Source organism: Triticum aestivum, chromosome 4D (genome assembly GCF_018294505.1).
Source record: "Triticum aestivum cultivar Chinese Spring chromosome 4D, IWGSC CS RefSeq v2.1, whole genome shotgun sequence".
NCBI classification, from domain to species: Eukaryota; Viridiplantae; Streptophyta; class Magnoliopsida; order Poales; family Poaceae; genus Triticum; species Triticum aestivum.
This window is the reverse complement of record NC_057805.1, coordinates 2,546,213-2,569,209: the sequence shown is the minus strand read 5'-3', so window position 1 is coordinate 2,569,209 and position 22,997 is coordinate 2,546,213. Positions and strand designations below refer to the sequence as shown.

General features: G+C 46.8%; 1 pseudogene; it reads left to right on the top strand.

Moving 5' to 3' along the window:
- The first annotated feature begins 1,299 nt into the window (after positions 1 to 1,299).
- Positions 1,300 to 2,103, top strand: LOC123099296 (protein TsetseEP-like; annotated as a pseudogene).
- Positions 2,104 to 22,997: the final 20,894 nt, after the last annotated feature.

Below are 22,997 nucleotides of genomic sequence, written 5' to 3'. Positions count from 1 at the left end.
CCTGGACTAAGGGGTCCTCGGGCTTCCGACCTGTTGTCCATGGGCCGGACTGATGGGCTGTGAAGACATGAAGGCCGAAGACTGTACCCGTGTCCGGATTGGGCCCTCCTTGGCGTGGAAGGCAAGCTTGGCGACCGACTATGAAGATTCCTTCTTATGTAACCGACTCTATGTAACCCTAGATTTCCCCGGTGTCTATATAAACCGGAGGGTGTAGTTCGGAAAGGATATACTCATTACCATAGTCATACAGGCTAGGCTTCTAGGGTTTTGCCATTATGATCTCGTGGTAGATTAACTCTTGTAATACTCATAATCATCAAGATCAATCAACCAGGAAGTAGGGTATTACCTCCATAGAGAGGGCCCGAACCTGGGTAAACATTGTGTCCCCCGTCCCCTGCAAACATCGACCTTAGACGCACAGTTCGGGACCCCCTACCCGAGATCCGCCGGTTTTGACACCGACGCGCGGGGGAGGGGGGGGGGTATTTTTGCAGACACTGCAACTTCATCTACTCACACACAAACACATGGTTCGATCGAGAGGAACGTTAAGTAAACCCAAATTTTCAATGAGCCACCTGGAGAGGACAGTACTCGAACGCGCAGTTACTTTTCAACATGATATTTTATTTAACGGCACGCCTGCATAGACATCAAACACAAACAAATGGATATCCTTGGTTAGCTTTTTGACTATTGTGTATGTAGTGAATTAAAGCTCCGTACAACAGTTGCTTTATATAGGCCGGCAAGCAACATGAGAGAAAATCAAAAAGCGGCTCTTCATCCAATCAAGCCATCTCTTGGTGCTCAAGGTTTCGTATGATATGCTATGATGTCATTTTGAATATTACTTTTGGACAACCACTTATAGATGACAGTTTGAAATTAATATCCTGAAGACCTTGTCTACATCTGCATATTTATGCCTCTGCTGAGTAAAGTTGTAGAGTAGTTAGGTAGGATAACTATGGTTGCGAAAAAGTATAAAGTGGGATACTATGGGTTGAGCACGTCCAATCCATCCCTGTAACTTAACTTTTCTTTATACGCATAGCACAGGTAGATATATGGAGTACAGGTTTAAAAGTTGCAGCCACAGTCAAGGTACAAATCAGAAATATTGCATACACATAGGCATTACTCATAGGTTGCACTTTACGCTAACGGAGTAGTATTAGGTACACCTGATTAATAGCCAATGGACACACGCCTACCGTTGATTGGCTAGCCGCGGCTATAAACACCAAGCTGCAAAGTGTCCGTCGAAGTAATCAGCTGGCCATCCATCTCCCACTGCATACCATCACGATAGTTGCGAGACATGGCGATGTGTTGCCACTCTTCCTGTAGCCTCATATGCATCGTCTTCCTTCTCGTTTTTGTTGCTGTGGCAGCGGAGGGTGCAGGATATGTGCAGGCGCGGCAGCGGAAATTACAGCAGGTGCCGGCACCACCGCTAGTGCCGTTGCCAAATCCTAACCCGCAGCCAGACCCAAACCCACAACCTTTGCCTATGCCAGACCCAAATCCACAGCCATTACCGCAGCCTTTACCGCAACCACTGCCAGGCCCAAACCCGTAGCCACAACCATTACCTTAGCCTCTGCCGCGCCCAAACCTGCAGCCACAACCTCTGCCACAACCGTTGCCTGACGCAAACCCACAGCCACCGCCATTACCACAACCTCTGCCACGACCACTACCGGGGCCAAACGCACAGCCTCTACCACAACCACTGCCAGGCCCAAACCCACCGCCACTGCCTCAACCAGACGTCCAAGGCTCATATCCGCAGGTAGAACCGTTGCCAGATTCAAACACGCCCGGACGACAAAATAACGCACTACAGGGACTGCAACCACTTGGTGCAGCCTCAACTTTATATTCGCGTGGTGCTACATATAAACAGATACTTTTCATGGGTTTACTGTTGTACTATTTTGTTTAGATAAAGCGATGCTACTTCATGTAAATAAATCTACCATTTTGTAAACTTTGTATCTAATGTGATGTATCGGTCTGGTATGATCTTTGTGTATTTACATTTGTACTACTTATATACTATATGCAATGAACTTTTATATGATTCTATAAGTAGTTTTGTGTACTTAGAACTAAGAGAACCATTTGTGTACATATTTGATACACTTGTTGTTGTGATGTCTTTAGTTATACCGCTCTCACTACTAGGAAAAGGCCTACTAGTAGCGCATCAGTTTTGCCTACTAATGGCGCACTACTGGTGTGCCACTAGTACCACGCCACTAGTATTAAATACTAATGGCGCATCACTGGTGCGCCATTAGTATCTGGTATACTAATGGCGCATCACGCCGTGCGCCATTAGTATAGACCAACATGCGCCATTAGTGTGCCTCCAGGGGCGATATTTACACATGGCTTTGCCATACTAATGACACACTGCGGGGTGATGCGCCATTAGTATCCTTTGGCATACGAATGGCGCACGTTGGGGTGATGTGCCATTAGTATGTATATTAGGGATTTTTTTTTCTTTTCTGATATTTGCACAGATTACAAAATATATTATTGGATAAAATATAGACAACACCACACAGCAACAGCAGATTCATCGAATACAATAAAAGATTAGTCTCCGAATACAATTCATCATATTAGTCTCCGAATTCAAAAGACCGAACAAAGATAGAACATTACAAGTCTCGAGACCGCGAGTAGCGAGTTTGTCTTCACATTACAAGTCGATATCGATCATCTAAACTACCATCACATATAAGAGAGCTGCGGACATCACGATAAGCATCATCGCGATGAAACTGGTCTTCATCCGGTTCCTCCAACGCTCCCTCCTCTCTCCCGCTAGATAGCGCACATATCTAGATTCCGGCTCCGCCCTAGTGGTGTACCCTTTGTAACTGTTACCGCTGAAACGGTGAACCTGTCTCCGACACTCCTCCTAGTCGTCGTAGACTCCGGGAACCTTACCCTTGTACACGACATACGACGGCATCTCTATGCACTAGCCAAACAACAGACAATACATAAGCAATATATAAGTATGCAACAAAAGGATCGGAAGAGAAAAGCAGGACATTAATAGCACGATTCATGGTCCTACTAATAAATAGCATCGATTACATCTAAGTTGAACGACTGTCCAAACCAAAGAGACATACAAGTTCATTAAAGTTTAATTACAACATGAGCTAATCAATGTTTCAGAACTACACATAGCGTCACTACTTTCGACTTGACTCATGGGACCGGAGCGTGGATGAAGCCGCCGTCTGTCATGATGGTCATGAAGTCGCGGGCGTTGTCAGCGTGCATTTGTAGCATTGTGTCTATCTCACTGTTGGACGGTTGATATTTGAGGTAGAACTGCCCCGAGGTACGAAGGACATCTTGATGGATGATTTCTCCAAACTCCGACTGGATGCGAAAGAATTCTTGTCGGATGTCCGCGTCCTGGATTGCCGCCAAGCTTGCGGCCCAATCTTTGAGATTATTTGGTAGCAGAAGGTGATTATGGTCCCGTACAATCGCCCGCATGTGATGGAGGGCGTAGTAGGCATCCTTCTGACCGCCAGGCGGCTGCTTGACGCAGGGGAACGTCGTATTGTGGGTGAACACGTGCCTGCCGTACCTACGAGCTGGCCTCTTACAGGTGCCTCCAGATGCGGCGTAGCCGGGGATCGCATCATCAAGAACTTTCTTGATATTTGTGTAGTCTATCTTGGAGTCACGGTCCGGATCGAAATACATGGCCATGGAATATTTCGGGCTTAAGAGGATGAGTGTGCAATGTGTGTCACTGCACAGAACACGGAATGCTAGGAAAAAAAAGAACGATCGAAATCTAAGAAATCATATGTTACGGGGCGGTTAGGGGATGACTTACTCGGGAAAGTAAGGCACGAGGAAGTTATCCTTATCTGGGTTTGCCAGAATGACGCCTTTGAGGTGTGAACTCGCGACTTGCCGGTCCCCAGCGCTGCCCAAGATCTTGGCACGCATGTAGAAGGGGTCGGCTATCACAATGTTCGGGGTCTTGTCTCTAATGATCCGCATCTCCATACTTAGCGAAAACAGCCGAACGAAGGTGTAGTGCAGCGGATGAAGATTAAACATAGCAAAGATGTCATCAAACCGCAGGACGATCGTACCCCCGACGGCGCTATCCACAAAGCCCTTGCCCTCTGGCACCTTGGCCACGAAAACCGGGTATGCCACATCATTCTCTCTGAGACGCCGCTTCTCCAAAGAAAGAACACTGTCATGCAGACTCCGCATAGCACTGGTTGCAGGATTGAGCATATTTGTCGGTAGCATCGCCCTACCTGCCACATGCACCCTCCTCAAGATATCCTTAGGTTAAGGTGGCCCGTCCTGAGCACGGATCGTACTCGGTGCCGGCTGGCTCGCACTGGCGCCCTTGTTAGTCTTTCGTTTCCGTCCCTTCTTCCTGATCTGCTGTAATGGGATTGAGTTCTGCTCACAGACCGCCTTCTTGAGCGTGTTGGGGCTGATAATATTTCGCACCTCAGCTATCTGAGGCTCGGTGAAGGCGGCAGCTGAAGGTGTCTCCTGAGAACTGAACGCCAGACGACGCCTGTTGCAATTGGGTTTCTCCGCCGTGCCAGCTGGATCGCGGTCGTCTTTTTCAGGGTTGGGTTCTTGAGAAGGAGGCCCGCAGAACTCGTCACCGTACCCATGTTTGGAAAAGTACTTATCGACGTTGGAAAATGTACCGTCGTCGTTGTCGTCGTCGTCCGGATCCTGTGCCATATGCATGTCCGGATCCTGTGCCATAGGGATGTCCGGCATGTCCGGTAGCGTTGCGGCGTTCTTGCCATGGCTTGGCGCTGGCACGACTGGTGGTCTTGTCTGTGGGGTGGTGTCCCCGCCCCCAAATGAATCTGGCTCTTCGGCCAAAGCAGGGGCCAGCTTACGCAGGCGCTGAGGGTCATCACATCATCTTCGTCGGCCCCAGCGGGTCGAATCGGAGGTAACAACTCGTCGCAGCCTGGCAGCACCCGAACCAGTTCAACCCTATACAAGGTGGGTGGCATCGGATTACCGTGGAACACGCGGTTGCCCGGTTGAACGATTCTGCCCTTGGCGACATCGACCAACTCGCCGCCCACGAAGTGCAGGAGAGTGCAAGGAACGTCGGCGGCGCCCTGCGAAAACATGTAGGGCGTCAGGGATGCCCAGTCAAAGGCAAGGAGATGAAGTCATCGGCCGAGAGGCTTAGTTACCGTGATGCCGTCGAGCTCGGCTAATGTCGAGGCACCGCCAACGGCGGGCGTGCAACTGACGGAGGGGCCGCTTGCTGGCGAGGTGCCGGCCGGCGTACACCCGGGTGCATTAAGCTCCAATGCCCGTGCCGGCGCCGGAGACACGAATACCGCCTCCGCCGGAGACACCAATGGCGCCGTCTGCGCGTTGTGCGAGTTGCTGGCCGTGAAGCTGGGAACCGGGGGAGGCCCCTGTTGGCCGCCCGCAATCCACGTCGTCAGCCCCTGAATCAAGGTAGGCACAATGGCGGTGAGCGTCGTTCCCAGTTGTTGTTGCACTTGCTCTTGGACAATCTCCGGAATCCGCGCCACTTGTGCCTTGAGTTCTTGAACCTCGCGCGACTGGCTTTCCGAGCTGGTCTTTTTCTCCTTTCGCCCACCAGCGGTATAGTATGACGACCATTTTGTGGACAAGCCTTTGCCGGCCACACGACCAGCTGACGAAGGCTTACTGAGCTTATCCTTGTTTTTCATTACGTTCAACGCCCTATTTAAAGGGGTGTCAAAAGGGGAGCTCTGAGACGACCCCGCGCTACTGCTTTCAGCCTCCTGCGGAAGGAATGTGAACCATTTAGAAATTTGGCTTCATAAATTAGAATGCAACCATATGGAGCTAATTACGCGGGGGTGTATTCCTTACCAGAACAAGCTCAAGCGCCCTGGTCTTCGAATCCGTGGTAAGCTCCTTTGTTACCGGGTCCTCCTTGTACCGGGCCCTGACAAAGTTCCTGGTCTGCTTGTCACGGAATTTCTCGAAGCGGGGCGGTAGGCCTTGCTCGGCACGCTCCGCGTCCTCCTTGTCCCATATAGGCTCCGCCACTCTGTAACCGCCGGGACTGAATTGGTGGACCCCTAAGGTCAACTGCCGCATTTCTTTCCCCCACTGACTTGATTCGGAGGTTGCGCTGCTCTCGCACTTGATCTTGAACTCCTTGTAGTCATCTTCGCTCATCAAAGGATATTTCGCCTTGATCTTCTCATAACTATCACCTTTTTCAATCATTGCCTTCACCGTGCTTCTCCATGTAGATAGGGCCGTGCTCATCCTCGTGAGGGTGGCACTGTTCACTTTATTCCGTGAGAGGCGTGTGTTTGCAAATTCAGCGGGGAACTTGTATCGTTCATGCAACTTCGTGAAGAGGAGGCTGCGCAAATTCCCTCGGTCCTTATGCCTTAGGTTCTCGGTGTTGATCGAGACGGTGCTCCGGAGAATGCGCCCGAGCTGAACCGAGTACACCTTGACTACTTGTTTGGGCGCCGTTGGATGACCGTCGGAGTTCACTTCAGTAAATTCCTCCTTGACGGTGCCGAGCATGCTCGGGCGCCGGTCCTTCCGTTGGCTCTTCGGATGGCTGCCATCTGTGCGTGCGCCGCCATCATCAGTGGTGGCATCCTCGGCAGCACCATCAGTGGTGTCATCCTCGACCCCACCAGGGGTTGTGTAGTCAGGATCGGTGTCTTCCGCAGCATCATCCTCATAGCGGTGAGGTTCTTCCTCCAGCTCCTGGGACAGCTCCCAGAATTGCTTGCCGCCCGAACTGCCGGCCTCATCGTTTTGGGCCATGTTTCGCTCTAAATAGGAAAAAAGTTTGGTCAAAAAGTTGGTTATTGTCAAGGAACAAGATCATGGTCTCATCATTTAGGGTTTGTCGACACCGAGGCATCCTAAAAGCTAAGCTTTTATCATTTAGGGTTTGTCGACGCCGAGGCACCCTAAAAGCCTAAGCGTACATCATTTAGGTTCTCATCGACACCGAGGCACCCTAAAAGCCAAGGTTTTATCATTTAGGGTTTGTCGACTCTAAGTTGGGCCTAATCACTTGGCTCTATTGCCACCTATGGTTTAATGCGGCAAGAATAAAGGGGCAGTTGATCCTACTTAATTAAGTACTAAGATACCCCGGCCCATGCATTAGTCGCAAGTACCCCATATGTCCTTTTTTAGCAAAGTCATGCTAAAATTCAAGAAAAATTTCAGCATGACCTTTGCTGAAAATAGGACATATGGAGTATCCGAATTTGCCGGAACGGAAGTTAATCGACATTCCGGCAAACTCAAGGGTCTCTCGGGGTACCTGCAGCAGCATCACAAGTTGACAAAATTCCCAAGTAGTACAGCAGAAGCATCACAAGTAGTACCAATGAACATATAGTCCAGCACATTATGAATTTCGATAAATGGCAGCAAGTTAACTCATTCCGAACATATAGCACTAATGAACATATAGTCCAGCAGCAGCATCTATTTACCCACTTGAGTTAGGCTCGTCCACACGTAAGTTATCTTACAGTCAACAAGTAGTACAACAGAAGCATCACAAATCCGAGACAAGAAGTAGCACAATGCTCACCAATATTGATGAGAGGGTACTCATAACAGTAGCACAATGCTCACCAATATTGCAATCAATAAAAATTGTAATGAAGCTAGGGCAGACTAAGAAACTGGTTCATAAACCAGGCTCCCCAATATTTCAATCTGATATTCTACAGTTTTCAATAAGCTAGGGCAGATAGCAGATAAGCTAGGGCAGCTAGTGGAGTAGGGCAGGAAGCAGACCTTCTTGTTAGGCAAGGAAATAATGAGTACCAGGAATATAAATGCAAGAGCATATGTTTTCATAGGTGGCAAATTACACCTACAGCTTAGCGTAGCATTAATGAAACCAGTTATAACAACAGCATAGCATTAGTGAAAACTTGAAATGCAACGGTAGTAGCGTTTGGCTGCCACAAACTAGAATGCAGGAACAGGACATGTATGAAACTTGAGATTGTGGGAAAATAGTCACTATCTGTAGCAGTTCTCAACTTGCATAGAGGAAGTTAGATTGACAGGAGAAACAGCGGAAGAAGAGCTCAAGGATTATAATTCCTCTGCTTGGATGATCACAGCTTGCACAGAGGCAACAAGGCATGATGACTAAAAAAATGAATCTTAATTAATGGCTACTAGTAAAAAAAGGTGATACTACTAGTATAAAACACAAGAAAGACACCACTTATAAATCCCTAAACATAGATGAACTGCAAAAAGAATATTCAGAGTTCAGTACACCAAGCTCTAATATAAACTGCTGACTATGATTGGTGATCCCCCTACTTCAACCTCCTGATGGCTACTACTTGGACACAAAGTTTTTCTCTAACTTAGCAAACCAACAAATCTCCTTGAATCACTCTTGCTTCAGAGCACACACCAACTTTCCTAATTGACTGCCTAGCTGCCTCTGCCTCCGCTGCTTCTCTGCTGGTTTAGCTCTCCTTCTCACCTAGTACCTCCTAATTTGCAAGCAACTGTAATGCAACAACCACTGACTCTGTGATTGATCCATCTATTTCTCCTGCCCTCCTCACTCACCCTCCTCTATACAAACAAAAAATCTTCTTAGGGGGAACCAATTAAGTAATGGAACTGCTTAGGAAATTAAGTAATGGCCGACACCAACTCGTACACGATGCATGAACTAGAACACATCAGAAGGAAATCAAGAGGGGGAAGAGGGGGAAGCGGCTCGGGTGCTCACTGGGGAGGTCGAGGGCGACTCGGGGTAGCCGGAGGTAGTCGAGGCGGCGCGAATTCGGCGTCGAGCGGTGGCGATGGTGGCCGAGGCGGAGGAAATCGGCGGGCATCGAAGGGATGGCTCGAGGGCGTCCGAGCTCGTCCGAGTCCTCGTAGTCGAAGAGGAAGACCTCCTCCTCGTCCTCCTCCTCCGGCTTGGGGCGCGGGGGCGCGGGGGCGGCGGCGTGGGGGAGCTGCAGTGGCGGGGGCGCGGGGGTGGCGGCGCGGGGGAGCTACAGTGGTGGGGGGCGGCGAGGGTGAAGTCCGGCGGGGGTCGGGGCGGCGGCGCCGTGGGTCAGGTGAGCGCGCGGGTGGACTGGCGAGGGAGAGGGACGAATGGGATCTGGCGAGGGAGAGGGAGGAATTAGTTAAGGGGAGAAACTTACTAATGGCGCACCCCGAGGCGGTGCGCCATTAGAATGTTTTTTTAGAGCAATGGCGCACCCACGATCGGTGCGCCATTAGTAATCTTTTTTTATATAGCAATTGCGCACCAGCCAGAGGTGCGCCATTAGTAATCTTTTTTTTATATAACAATGGCGCACCAGCCAGAGGTGCGCCATAAGTAAAAAAATTATTATTATTTTCTGTTGCATCTAATAATTTTTTAGAAAATGAATATGAATATGAAACAGTAATAATTTTTTATAAAAACAGTAATAATTTTTTTTTAAATATCATCAAATTTGTTATTTGAAAATATATAATCAAATTTGTTTTTTTTTTGCAATTTTAGTTGCATTTTTGTGACGGTGGAGCGGGCCGGGGAGGGTGCGGGGGGTCGTCGGCGGCGGCCGGTGGAGCGGGGTAGAGGGTGCGGGGGGTGCTCGGCAGCGAGGGGGACCGGATCTGGCGAGGTGGGATAGCGATCGAGATGGAGGGGGGTCGAGATCGAGTGTCCATGAAATTTAAAAATATTCATGAGTTCAAAAAGTGCCCATGAAATACAATCGAGAAATGAAGGCTACAATTTAAATACAATCGATCTTAGCTAGCTATCTGTTCACAATCTTCTTGCCCTTATTTTTCGTAAATGGAGTTCTTCTCTTGAACGGACGTCCTTTAGGTAGGGTGGTCCTGCTTCTTCTCATGGTGTATGATGATACTTCATCGTCGTCGTCATGTTCCATCTTCTGGTCGCCGTACTTGTCGAAGTCTTGCTCATTGGCGACTCCATCCATTCCGATGATCTTCCTTTTGCCTCTCCTCACGACAACACGACTGGGCTTTGGCGGGTCGGTAATGAAGAAGCATTGGTCCACCTGGGAAGCTAGTACCCATGGCTCATTTTTCGCGGTGACGTTCGCGCCTGCGGTCTTGGATTTGGCTTCGGGTATAACCATGGTGGTGAAATACCGGTCTTCTTTTATGACGCTCTTGGCCCATCTGACACGGAACGTCGGGACCTTCTCTCCAGCGTAGCTCAGCTCCCAGATCTCCTCGATCCTTCCGTAGTATCTGTCCTTGTCGTTACCGGTGTAGGATTCCATCGTTACCCCGGAGTTCTGATAACCATCGCTCTTCATGTCCTTGTCCTCGGTGTAGAATGTGTAGCCGTTGATATCGTACGCCTCATACGTCATCGGGTTGTGCTCGGCGCGCTGTGACAAGGCGAATATGAGTTGTTCTTCCGCGGAAGAATCCTCATGTAAAGGGTACGACAGAAGCTTCTGCTTGAACCAACGTGTGAAACATGAGTTGTGCTCTTTGATTATATCTCCGTCCGTCCTCTGTTGGCCTCGGTCACTGTACATCTTCTCAATAAAGGTTTTGTGCTCTACCACCCAAGGATCGACCACGTCTATGTGTTGTAGCGCGACTAGGTTTGCTCTTTCAAAGTCGGCGAGTCGACCCTCGAAGTCAACATGCATTTCGCGGCAACCCTCACAGTGACCCATCCAGCGAGCCTGCCGAGGTGCCTGTTGACGGGCAGACCAACGGGGTTCTCGATGCCTAGATAATTCGTGCAATAGGAGATGCACTCTTCAGTCAGAAAGCCCCTGGCTATGCTTCCCTCGGGGCGTGACATGTTGCGAACGTATCCTTTGAAGAATGATATCCTCCACGATATGGACCAGCAGATGCACCATAACGTCGAAGAATGCGGGCGGGAAGTACATCTCAAGCTCACATAGTATCACCACGATCTCTTCCTGTAGCCTTCTGAGTTGCCTCACGCCAACCAACTTCCGAGAGATGACGTCGAAAAAGTTGCATAGGCCAAATAGCGTTTCACGGACGTGCGCGTCCATGATCCCACGGATTGCAACTGGAAGTATCTGCGTCATCAGCACGTGACAGTCGTGAGACTTCATCCCGCTGAACTTCTGCTTCGTTGAGTCTAGGTATCTGCTTATCTTCCCCGCGTAACCGTAAGGAAGTTTTACTCCTACGAGGCAGGTGAAAAACTGATCGATCTCCTCCTGACTTAGAGTGAAGCACGCGGGAGGGAAGTCATTTCCGGTCTTCTTGGCCTTTTTGCCTTTGCGACAACTTTCCGTGTCCTGCTTCGGCTCATCATCATCATCATTAGCGTGAAGGTCCTCCCTGATGCCCATTGATTTCAAGTCTGCCCTTGCTTTCGACCAATCTTTGGTCCTCTCTGGCATGTTGAGCAGGGTACCAAGCAGACTCTCGCACACGTTCTTCGTGATATGCATGACATCAAGGCTGTGAGGCACACGGTGGATCTTCCAGTACGGCAAGTCCCAGAAAACAGACCTCGTTTTCCATACCTTCAGCAGCAGCTCTGGCGCCTTTCGCTTCTTTCCCGGCTCTGGCGCCTTTCGCTTCTTTCCCGGCAGTGGGCAATCTTTCCAATTTTTCAACAGCTCGTCTATTTCCTCGCCGCTCCTCGTACGCGGGCGTCTTCGGGGTTCGGTTTCACCATCGAACAGATCCTTGCGTTTCCTCCACGGGTCATCGTCGCGAAGCCACCTTCGATCTCCCATGAACACGGTTTTCGAAGACCTGGGATTTCTATCTAGCTGGCGATACGTTGTGTCATCCATGCACCTGACGCATCCAGAAAATCCGTGGACAACCTGCCCCGCGAGATATCCGTAACCGAGATAGTCGTGCACCGTCGTGAGTAGTGCGGCTCTCATAGGGAAATATTCTTTCTCTGCGGCGTCCCACGTATTGGCTGGCGTTTTCCACAGCGTGTCTAGCTCCTCTTTCAGCAGCCCCAGATATAGATTGATGTCGTTCCCTGGTTGTTTCGGCCCTTCAATTAGCATACTCATGTGAATGTACTTCCTCTTCATGCACAACCAGGGGGGAAGGTTGTACATCCACACAAACATAGGCCAGGTGCTATGTGTGCTTCTCTGGCTGCCAAACGGATTGACTCCATCGGTGCTCGCGCCCAGCACGATGTTCCTTGGATCCTTCGCAAATTCTGGGTGTTCGAAGTTCAACGCTTGCCACTGGCTCCCATCCTTAGGGTGACTCAGCATCTGGTCTTTTTTTATTTATCTCCGGATCATTTGCGTCATCTTCTCGCTTCTTCTCCTCCCTATCCGCGTGCCAACGCAGGAGCTTTGCTACCATAGGGTCCACGAAATACCGCTGCAGACGAGGAGTGATCGGAAAGTACCACACCACTTTTCGAGGAGCTTTCTTCCTCTTCTTGTATCGAGTCATGCCGCACACCGGACATATGGTAGACTCCGCGTGCTCGTCCCGATAAATGATGCAATTGTTCATGCACACATGGTATTTCACGTGCAGTAAATTCAGAGGACACACGATTTTCTTCGCCTCCTCGAAACTGGTCGGGCACTTGTTCCCCTTGGGAAGACGTTCGTGCCAGAATGACATGTTCTCGTCGAAGCATGCGTCGGTCATTTTGTGTTTTACCTTCATCTCCAGAGCCATGAGCGTTACTTTCAGGCGGGTATCCTCGGGCCTGCATCCTTCATACAATGGAGTAACCGCGTCTATCTCCAGTTGATCCAGCTTGGCTTTCTCTCGGGCGGCAGCTCTTGCGTTATCCGTCTGCTTGAGAAGCAGCTCTTGAATACGAGGGTCCTGCACCCAGCTCATCGATGGTCCATCGTCGTCTGCTCCGCCGGCATCTTCATCTTCATGATCATGCCCTTCGTCTGCTCCGCCATCTTCCGGATCATCATGTCCGGCATCTTCTACATGATGACTGTGTACAGCATCACCATCGTGATCATGACCTGGAGATTCTTCGTCTTCTCGCCCGCCCGAGCCGCGGTGGTTGTCTTGCTGCCCTTCCTCATTTCTTGCCCGGCCCCCATGGACGACTTCATAGTCATCTTCATCACCTTGCCACCGATAGCAATCCATGAAACCACGCAAGAGCAGGTGGTCCCGGACCTGCCCGGAATCCGGGTCCGCAATAAGGCTCTTCAGCTTGCATCTTCGACACGGACATCTTATCTCCGTCTCGTTCTTTTCAAGCATCTCGGCCTTCGCGGAGCTCAAAAACCTATTCACGATGCCTTCGGTCATCGTGCGGACCATGGTCGCCTGCGGGGTAGAGCAAAACGATATTTTAGAACCAAGAAAAAATTTGGCATGACTTTCCCTAAAAATAGGACCAAAAAGAATGCATAGTGCCAAAATTCTCGCCGAAACGGAAATGAATCAACATTCCGGCAAAATATTGGCAACTATCGCATTTCAAATACCGGTACCTGCAAACACAAATATATATGCAACACCACAAACATATGCAACACCAGAAACATACATAGATCTAGCTAGGCCATAAAAAGTGCATGTGCACGTTGTTGGAGGGAGAACAACATAAAGATAGCTTCCCCCTTACTTACCTATCAAAAAAGGTAATTTAACCACTTAATTTGGATGAATTTATGGTGCAAATGAGGTGAGGAGGAGGAGGCAGCCGAGACAAGCTTGGAGGAGGAGGTGGAGAGAATGAAGTGGGGAAAGTGAGTGGGTAGGTGTGGCTATCCAAAATATCTAGCTGGTCCCAGGTTACTAATGGCACACCACCTACAAATGCGCCATTAGTAACCCTTGTTACTAATGGCGCACCTGCTGGTGGTGCGCCATTAGTAGTTTTGCAACAACAAAAAAATATAGTAGTGGCGCACTATGAGGCTAGTGCGCCATTACTAGTGCGCCATTACTGTGCCTTGGTGCGCCATTAGTATGTTTGGAAAAAAATTGTTACTAGTGGCGCACCGTGTGTCTGGTGCGTCATTAGTGTCTTTCACACTAATGGCGCACCAGCACATGCTGCGCCACTGCTATATACTAGTGGCGCTGGTGCGCCATTAGTGGCCATTTCATCTATAGCCCTTTTCCTAGTAGTGTCTTTATTAGACTGACTTGTGTATGGTAAGCATAGCTTATCGAATATTGTATATTCAAAGTAAGGTGTGCCTGCATTTGTTTGAAATTTGTTTTTGGTCATTTTTTCTTGAAAATATAAATGGATTACATGATACAAATTGATATCATTGGATCTGTATGAGTCTTTGACTTTTCACTAAGTTAATCCCAAAGACACACGGGAGATCACCGCCACACGTCATTCCTCTTCCCCATTTTCCCTTTCCCCAGCCCCTACGGCCCTGCCTTGCTCTACTCATCCATGGAGACAAACCTGCTCTAGCCCGTCCTAGTGCCATTCCCGGCTGGACGGCTGGTCTTTCTTGAAGCCACTGCAAGCATACAAGAAGACGGATATATATTATTGATTTGAAATCCCTCTTTCTCTGTCTTCGAATTGGATAATCTTATAGTGGTTTGTGTTCAATATTTCTAGGATAATCAATTAACCATGGCCAAAAAAAGAAGAAAGCCTGCAACAATGCATTCCTTTTTCTGAGATGATAGCACGAGTTGATGGTCCAGAACAGATTAATTTGGTTGATGACCCTCCCTTAGTGGATGAACAAGAACAAGTAGAAGAATTTTAATTTCAACAACACAACCTCGTGTTCAAAAAGGTAACGATGATTCTGCTATTTTGGTAATAGAAAGGAAATCAGGTCTGCGGTGCAAAATTTGGTATTATCCTCCTAATGATCAAGAAAAAGCTCGAATGTCATATATGAAGCAGGTGCCATATCATTTTCGCATGGATGAGTATCCTCCCAATGAGTTTCTCTATCTTCTATTGTCTATATTTTTCTTTTGTGTGATGTACAATTCAAATATCGTATATCTTTTTGCTGTTGATGGTGAATGCTGGTATGATCAATGTTTTTTTTTTCTATTACATCTGTTACGTTATTGTTTTCGGATTTTTTGGTACATAAATGTTGTCCTCTTTAGTGCCCATCTATAATACAATTTTCATGGCTCCACCACTGCCGACGGGCTTATTGGGCGAGCTCCCACAGAATGCATCCCCAACAGTTGTTCTCAACCATGGAAGACCTCCCAAAGGAGAACAGACAGCCCCCGGGTGCTGCTCACAAGCATTAGAGTGAACCTCCAAAATGGCATAACGCCAGATGTCGGACGCTCTAGAGGCAAACCCAAACTTAGACCTAGCTCTAGACCTACTATATACATAGATGAGCCGACCTTCTAACCCATCCCTACTTCGACCAGTGAGGCCACCGTAGGAGAGAAGAAGAGAAGTGGGAGAACCTCTAGTGACTCTGGAAGAGAAGGAAGGAGAGAGAAATGAAGGGGAGAAATGATGCACCAGTAGCATAGCTTGCGTGCATGTGTAGGCAATAAAACTATAAGATGTGCATATCTATTGTACTCTTTGTCAAAAAAAATCTGTTGTACTCTTTGTATATGGCACCAACAATTGTATAGTTGGATCAATGTCGTAAGAGGAAATTCGTTGTTTCTATAAACGGCGATCTTGAACATCGATTCTTGATATAAAGGTCTGTCGAGCAATTGCATATCTAAAAATTATATGTGTAAATTTTGGTTTATCGATATATAATTTGTCAGCTGCACATTTGTTGAATGAGAAATAATAGTTTCCTAAGTTGTCGAGGAATAGCAAGTCTTTCTTTAATTGTAGACGCTGTTTGAAACACAGGAAAAATATAAGAATTTTGCAGGATAGGATTCATATAATTTTCTTCTTATTTTGTAACGTTTGGAACAAAGGACTGGTCACCCTCGATTTATCTGGGATTCCTACAGACTAAAGAAATTATAGAAGAACATCAAATATAATGTGCCACCTCATGTTTTTTATTTATTTTCGCATCGTTCTAGATTATTTTTGTCTAGAATTCCTATTTTTTTCATACATGACTTCCAAGCGATAGTTTTCAAGTTTTCATATCTTCACATGATCTTTCCTCCTATGGCTGATCTCTTCGACTGTGAGGTCTCAGTTTCCAGCATCTTCGAGATGTTGTCTATGGGGAAAAGGGAAGGTTGACCTGGTGTAGAGTGTACCACATCTCAATGACATCTGTGCAATAGAGAGTTGTTGTAAGAACATGTTGTGCATCTCCACATATCTTGACCAATCTCTCTTGGCACCAATGCAAAGTTGCCAGGCATTGCTCCCTCGACAATGGGATGCTGACCTTGGAAGTCTCTTCGCAAATCTCATCGGCTGACTCACAAGTCACAACGAAATAGGAGAAAAAATGACATTTTGAGCCAATGTGCTAAGTGAGCCATAGGGTAAAAATTTTCTCATTATCATGAGATTTAGATCTTTGATCTTGACAATTGCACAAGTAGGTCCTTAAGCTTGCATAAAAACATAGGATCAATCTGTGTTACACTTAAGTAGATAAAACAAAACTGAACCAACCCTAGTAGATCAGTATTTTCCCCTGATACTATACTAAGGAATCCCACTTAGGATCCGAATCCGGCTCCAGTGAAACATTTGTTTTGCAATCATCTTGGCGAATTTGCCCCCAAGTAGAAGCTAGGCACGATCAAAAGAAAATGCAAGTAATGAGGTAAACCTGACAATAATGCCGCAATCGAAATCAAAAATAACGGTACAACATAATTCTTAGCCTACCTAAATATATCGTGGTGTTAAACACTGTAACCATGTTTTTTCTGGAGTTTGGGCTCCATGGAGCCCTTTTATGAAAAAAAAAATCAAAAATCATGTTTCAAGTTTCAGAAAATACAAAAATAAAATCCACATGTACCTTCGAATGTGTATAGACTTTCGTAATGATTTTTTTTACATCTGAGCTGCAAAAAAGAACAAAAAAGTAGTTTGTTAGCACATATACTGTTCACTATTAGAATCCACAATTTGTTTTGTAAAAATTTTTTGAAACTTCAAACATTAATTTTTTTATCTTTTTGTTAAAAAAAGGATCCACGGAGTCTGAGCTCCAAAATGGAGCTATGCTACACGCACGGACGGATTAATACGGGATTTACAGAAGAGTCATTTTACAGTGCATCCGGACGATATGGACCGTCCGTCGGAGCGAATTCGACGGTCCAGATCCAATGCAATACGCTGATGTCACGTGTATTATATCAGACCCCGAGGGGCATTTTCGGGAGAAAAAATATTTCGAACTGATCTGATTTTCCCTCCCAAATATTTTGAGGGTATTCTCGGTACGAATTTCAGGGCTATTTCGGTTCGATATTTATCCCGTTCTCTAGGGTTTATTCCTCGTCGCCGCTACGGTTTTAATCCTCACCGGCAGGATCTAGCCGCTCGTCGCGGCCCGTCCCTCCCTCGTCGCCGGTAGGATCTAGCCGCGTGTCGCGGCCCCTCCCTTCCTCCACCCCAATTCCCTCGCGATCTCGCACCACCTTTTCAACGAACACGAGAGGAGGCCCACTGCCCTCCCCGCGGCGGCCGTCGACGAAGAGTCGGCGCCATCCCACCTCCCAGTCCTCCATGCGGGTGCCTATAGCCACAAGGTTATAGGCAACCTCTTTCCCACACCCCAATTAGTTGTTTGCGTCCTCTACATATCATTTCTCAGCCATGGCTGCAGCTTTGATCTGGCCATGCATCTCGTCCGATGGCAAGGTGGTTGGGTATGGATCATGTTCTGCGGGACTAGATGAAGCCGGCCACCGGCCTCGACGGCCAGCCCCATTCGTCCAGCCCCGACTGCATGATCTACGAACGTTCAATCGTTGCATTCAACATGTATTCTTTCAATTTGGCTGATAGGTGAGATTTGGAGATCAATAGAGATGATAAGCTATTAATTTTGGATTGTACTATAAACAATTCATAGCTTGTGTTGCTCAATATATATGATGCTCGCTTCTTCTTGTGCAATTGCTGGACTGGGATCAACAGACTTGGCATGTGCTTTATATGAAAAATTAGATTCACATGGGATACCCACCTTTTCAAGATTGCTGTTAAGTCTTATTATGATGTTTTAGCCTTGTTAAAGGGAGAGTAATGGTCCTCGCAAAAAGTAGAGAGAAAGGAATGAGCATTCGATTCTTCCATATGTTGCATTTCATTCTTCCGTGTTTAGTTATGTCCAACATTTGTTACATGCACACACTTGACAAGGTTAGTACAAGTAGTAATTTTTCCTCTGTTTTGCAGGTCTATGATAGAACATGCTATGTGATTCCCTGAGGCAGGATGGATGTATCATGGACACACCACTGTGCTCCTGAAGGTGATCGCTTCAATTCAGCGTTGCAGCACCTGCACAGGCCCCCTATGGTATGTGCTTTTACTCTTGTTATCATATGCTCTATTTTTTTGGCTTTGCGGCCTGCCTACAAGACATAGTTGGGATTGCGTGTTGAATCAGGCAGTATTTTTGACTTCTGTTGTGAGGCTATGCTCATGCTTTAATAAATTTTTCTCTCGTATGAAAATAGACATATCATAATCCATTATTCTTCTAGGGTTGCCCCAGGCACCATTACTGTCACATGGTAGTAAAAAGCAAATATAGATTTCTACGAGATCCCGTAGAGACCAAATTTATTACAAGCAAAATATAGTAACCAATATTATTGAAGTTTTACAGCTTGACTCATGTGCAATGGACTAAGAACACGGCTAGAAAACCTTCTTCGGGACTAAAACCCAACCACACCCTACTCTATCGCTTTATGGCCAAGTGTACACTCCACATGTAAGAATGAACCACAATGCTGGACTAACTGCTTGCATCCTCGTCGTCTTCAACCGCAGCTGCATCCGATTGCCTAGCATGGTAGTGCTTGAACCTACTCCTGTATTTCATCATGTGCTCTCTTCTGAATTTGTCGATGTAGGCCTGCATGTGAGGATATATTAGTATCGTTCCATACGTTTTAGAAAATGACAGAATTTTAGGTGTTACTCTACGTACTTCGTCATATTGCAACCTCAGTTTTACTCCCGTAAATAATTCGATGTTCCTCAGCATGTACAGTGCACAACAAGAACTGCAACATTTTATGTTGTTAGATCAGCATTTCAGATATTAACAATCTAAAACAAAAAAAAGCTAATATTGTTGACTAACGTCTCATCGGATTTTGGCACATTAATATTCCGTACTGGCCATTGCATCACGTTAATGTCTTCACATGCATTGCTTTCAATCCCATTGACTCGCATCGCTGCTCTCAGATGTGCTTCTATCCCATGTACCTGCAAGCCCAATGGGATGAGAAGTTGCCTACGACTAATACTTACATACGATGTTAAATCCTTTCTTATAATTAAATATGTTGAAATTCTCACCACGTTATTTACTTTTCTGGGTATCATACAGTGGAAAAGTGAATCAAGAACCTGAATCTCCTTCCTTCTGGGGTTTACGACCACAAGGAACCAGTGGGTGTTTAAACTATTCATAGGTAGGAAAACCTGGAGTGCAGAGATAATTAGATCAACATGCATAGTAATAAAAAAATCTGTTCTACGTCAGCTTAAAATATCATATCATGTTTCAGGTAGGTGGTGCCTTGTGTTGTTCCAGGAATGCCTGCCAAAGCGTCCTCGTAGCACTCCTCTATCCTACCATCTCTTTCGAGCTTAGCAACGCCGGCCACCCTCTTAATGTAAACCAGTTGGCCGTCCCTTGTGTCAATTGGTTGATCATGACGCATGAGCTGGATCGCAGCATCAACCACCTACAACAATAATCAAGTTAATTTTATTGTACAAAAATGAAACTTCATAAACTAATTTGTGAAATACTATCTTACATCGTCACCCAACCGTACGCCATCGTCAGATTCATCTTTATGGGTGAGGCATTGCAAATGCTTTGATAGCACCACAATGTCATCAACTAAGACCATTTGTTTTTCACGATTTGTAGTGTTGATCAGTGACGCCATGAAATCCTGTCGAACCACGTCTAGCTGGTCCCTCTGGGTTTCAGGAACTTCTGACCTCTTTTTTAAGTTGCTAGAGCCGATTTTCCTCTTTTTGATGTTCGTGTCCTTGGAAACATTTGTACACTCTGACGGAGTCTTGTTTTTCCTTTTTTTCTTCTCAGTGTCGTACGAAGCATATGTTGGGGAACGTAGCAGAAATTTAAAATTTTCTACGTATCACCAAGATCAATCTATGGAGTCATCTAGCAACGAGAGAGAGGGGAGTGCATCTACATACCCTTGTAGATCGCGCGCGGAAGCGTTCAAGAGAACGGGGTTGATGGAGTCGTACTCGTCGTGATCCAAATCACCGATGATCCTAGCGCCGAACGGACGGCACCTCCGCGTTCAACACACGTACGGAGCGGGGACGTCTCCTCCTTCTTGATCCAGCAAGGGAGGGGAGAAGTTGATGGAGATCCAGCAGCACGACGGCGTGGTGGTGGAAGTAGCGGGATCCCGGCAAGGCTTCGCCAAGCGCAAGCGGGGAGGAAGAGGTGTCACGGGAGGGAGGGAGGCGCCAGGGCTTGGGGTGCTGCTCCCATGCGCCTCCCCATATATATAGGGGTGGAGGGGGCTGGTTTCTTGCCCTCCAAGTCCATTGGGGCGTTGACAAAGGTGGGGAAAGAAATCCCATCATTTCCTTCCCCACCGATTGTTATCCCCCTTTTTTAGGGATCTTGATCTTATCCCTTCGGGATATGATCTTATTCTTTCTAAGGTGGGATCTTGGTGCGCCGTGACCAGGGGTGTGGGGCCTTGCCCCCACTACCCACGTTCATGTGGGTCCCCCCATGCAAGTGGGCCCCACTTTGGAACCTTCTAGAACCTTCCCGGTACAATACCGAAAAATCCCGAACATTTTTCGGTGGCCAAAATAGGACTTCCCATATATAAATATTTACCTCCGGACCATTCCGGAACTCCTCGTGATGTCCGGGATCTCATCCGGGACTCCGAACAACTTTCGGTTAACCGCATACTAATATCCCTACAACTCTAGCGTCACCGAACCTTAAGTGTGTAGACCCTACGGGTTCGGGAGACATGCAGACATGACCGAGACGACTCTCCGGTCAATAACCAACAGCGGGATCTGGATACCCATGTTGGCTCCCACATGTTCCACGATGATCTCATCGGATGAACCACGATGTCGAGGATTCAATCAATCCCGTATAAAATTCCCTTTGTCAATCGGTACGTTACTTGCCCGAGATTCGATCGTCGGTATCCCAATACCTTGTTCAATCTCGTTACCGGCAAGTCACTTTACTCGTACCGTAACGCATGATCCCGTGGCTAACTCCTTAGTCACATTGAGCTCATTATGATGATGCATTACGGAGTGGGCCCAGAGATACCTCTCCGTCATACGGAGCGACAAATCCCAGTCTCGATTCGTGCCAACCCAACAGACACTTTCGGAGATACCTGTAGTGCACCTTTATAGCCACCCAGTTACGTTGTGACGTTTGGTACACCCAAAGCATTCCTACGGTATCCGGGAGTCGCACAATCTCATGGTCTAAGGAAATGATACTTGACATTAGAAAAGCTCTAGCAAACGAACTACACGATCTTGTGCTATGCTTAGGATTGGGTCTTGTCCATCACATCATTCTCCTAATGATGTGATCCCGTTATCAATGACATCCAATGTCCATGGTCAGGAAACCATAACCATCTATTGATCAACGAGCTAGTCAACTAGAGGCTTACTAGGGACATGTTGTGGTCTATCTATTCACACATGTATTACGGATTCCAGTTAATACAATTATAGCATGAACAACAGACAATTATCATGAACAAGGAAATACAATAATAACCATTTTATTATTGCCTCTAGGGCATATTTCCAACAGTCTCCCACTTGCACTAGATTCAATAATCTAGTTCACATCACCATGTGATTAACACTCAAAGTTCACATCGCCATGTGACTAATACCCAAGAGTTTACTAGAGTCAATAATCTAGTTCACATCACCATGTGATTAACACTCAATGAGTTCTAGGGTTTGATCATGTTATGCTTACGAGAGAGGTTTTAGTCAACGGGTCTGCAACATTCAGATCCGTGTGTGCTTTACAAATCTCTATGTCATCTTGTAGATGCAGCTACCACGCGCTACTTGGAGCTATTCCAAAATAACTGCTCTACTATACGAATCTGGTTCACTACCCAGAGTCATCCGGATTAGTGTCAAAGTTTGCATCGACGTAACCCTTTATGACGAACCCCCTTTCCACCTCCATAATCGAGAAAATTTCTTAGTCCACTAGATACTAAGGATAAGTTCGACCGCTGTCATGTGATCCCTTCCTGGATCACTATTGTACCCCTTGACTAACTCATGGCAAGGCACACTCCAGGTGCGGTACACAGCATAGCATATTGTAGAGCCTACGTCTAAAGCATAGGGGACGACCTTCATCGTTTCTCTTTCTTCTGCCGTGGTCAGGTCTTGAGTCTTACTCAACACCTTGTAACACAGCCAAGAACTCCTTCTTTGCTGATCTATTTTGAACTCCTTCAAAATCTTTTCACGGTATGTATTCATTTGAAAGTACTATTAAGCGTTTTTTGATCTATCCTTATAGATCTTGATGCTCAATGTTCAAGTAGCTTAATCCAGGTTTTCCATTAAAAACACTTTTCAAATAACCCTGGATGCTTTCCAGAAATTCTACATCATTTCCGATCAACAATATGTCAACAACATATACTCATCAGAAATTCTATAGTGCTCCCACTCACTTCTTTGGAAATACAAGTTTCTCATAAACTTTGTAAAAACCCAAAATCTTTGATCATCTCATCAAAGCGTACATTCCAACTCCAAGATGCTTACTCCAATCCTTAGA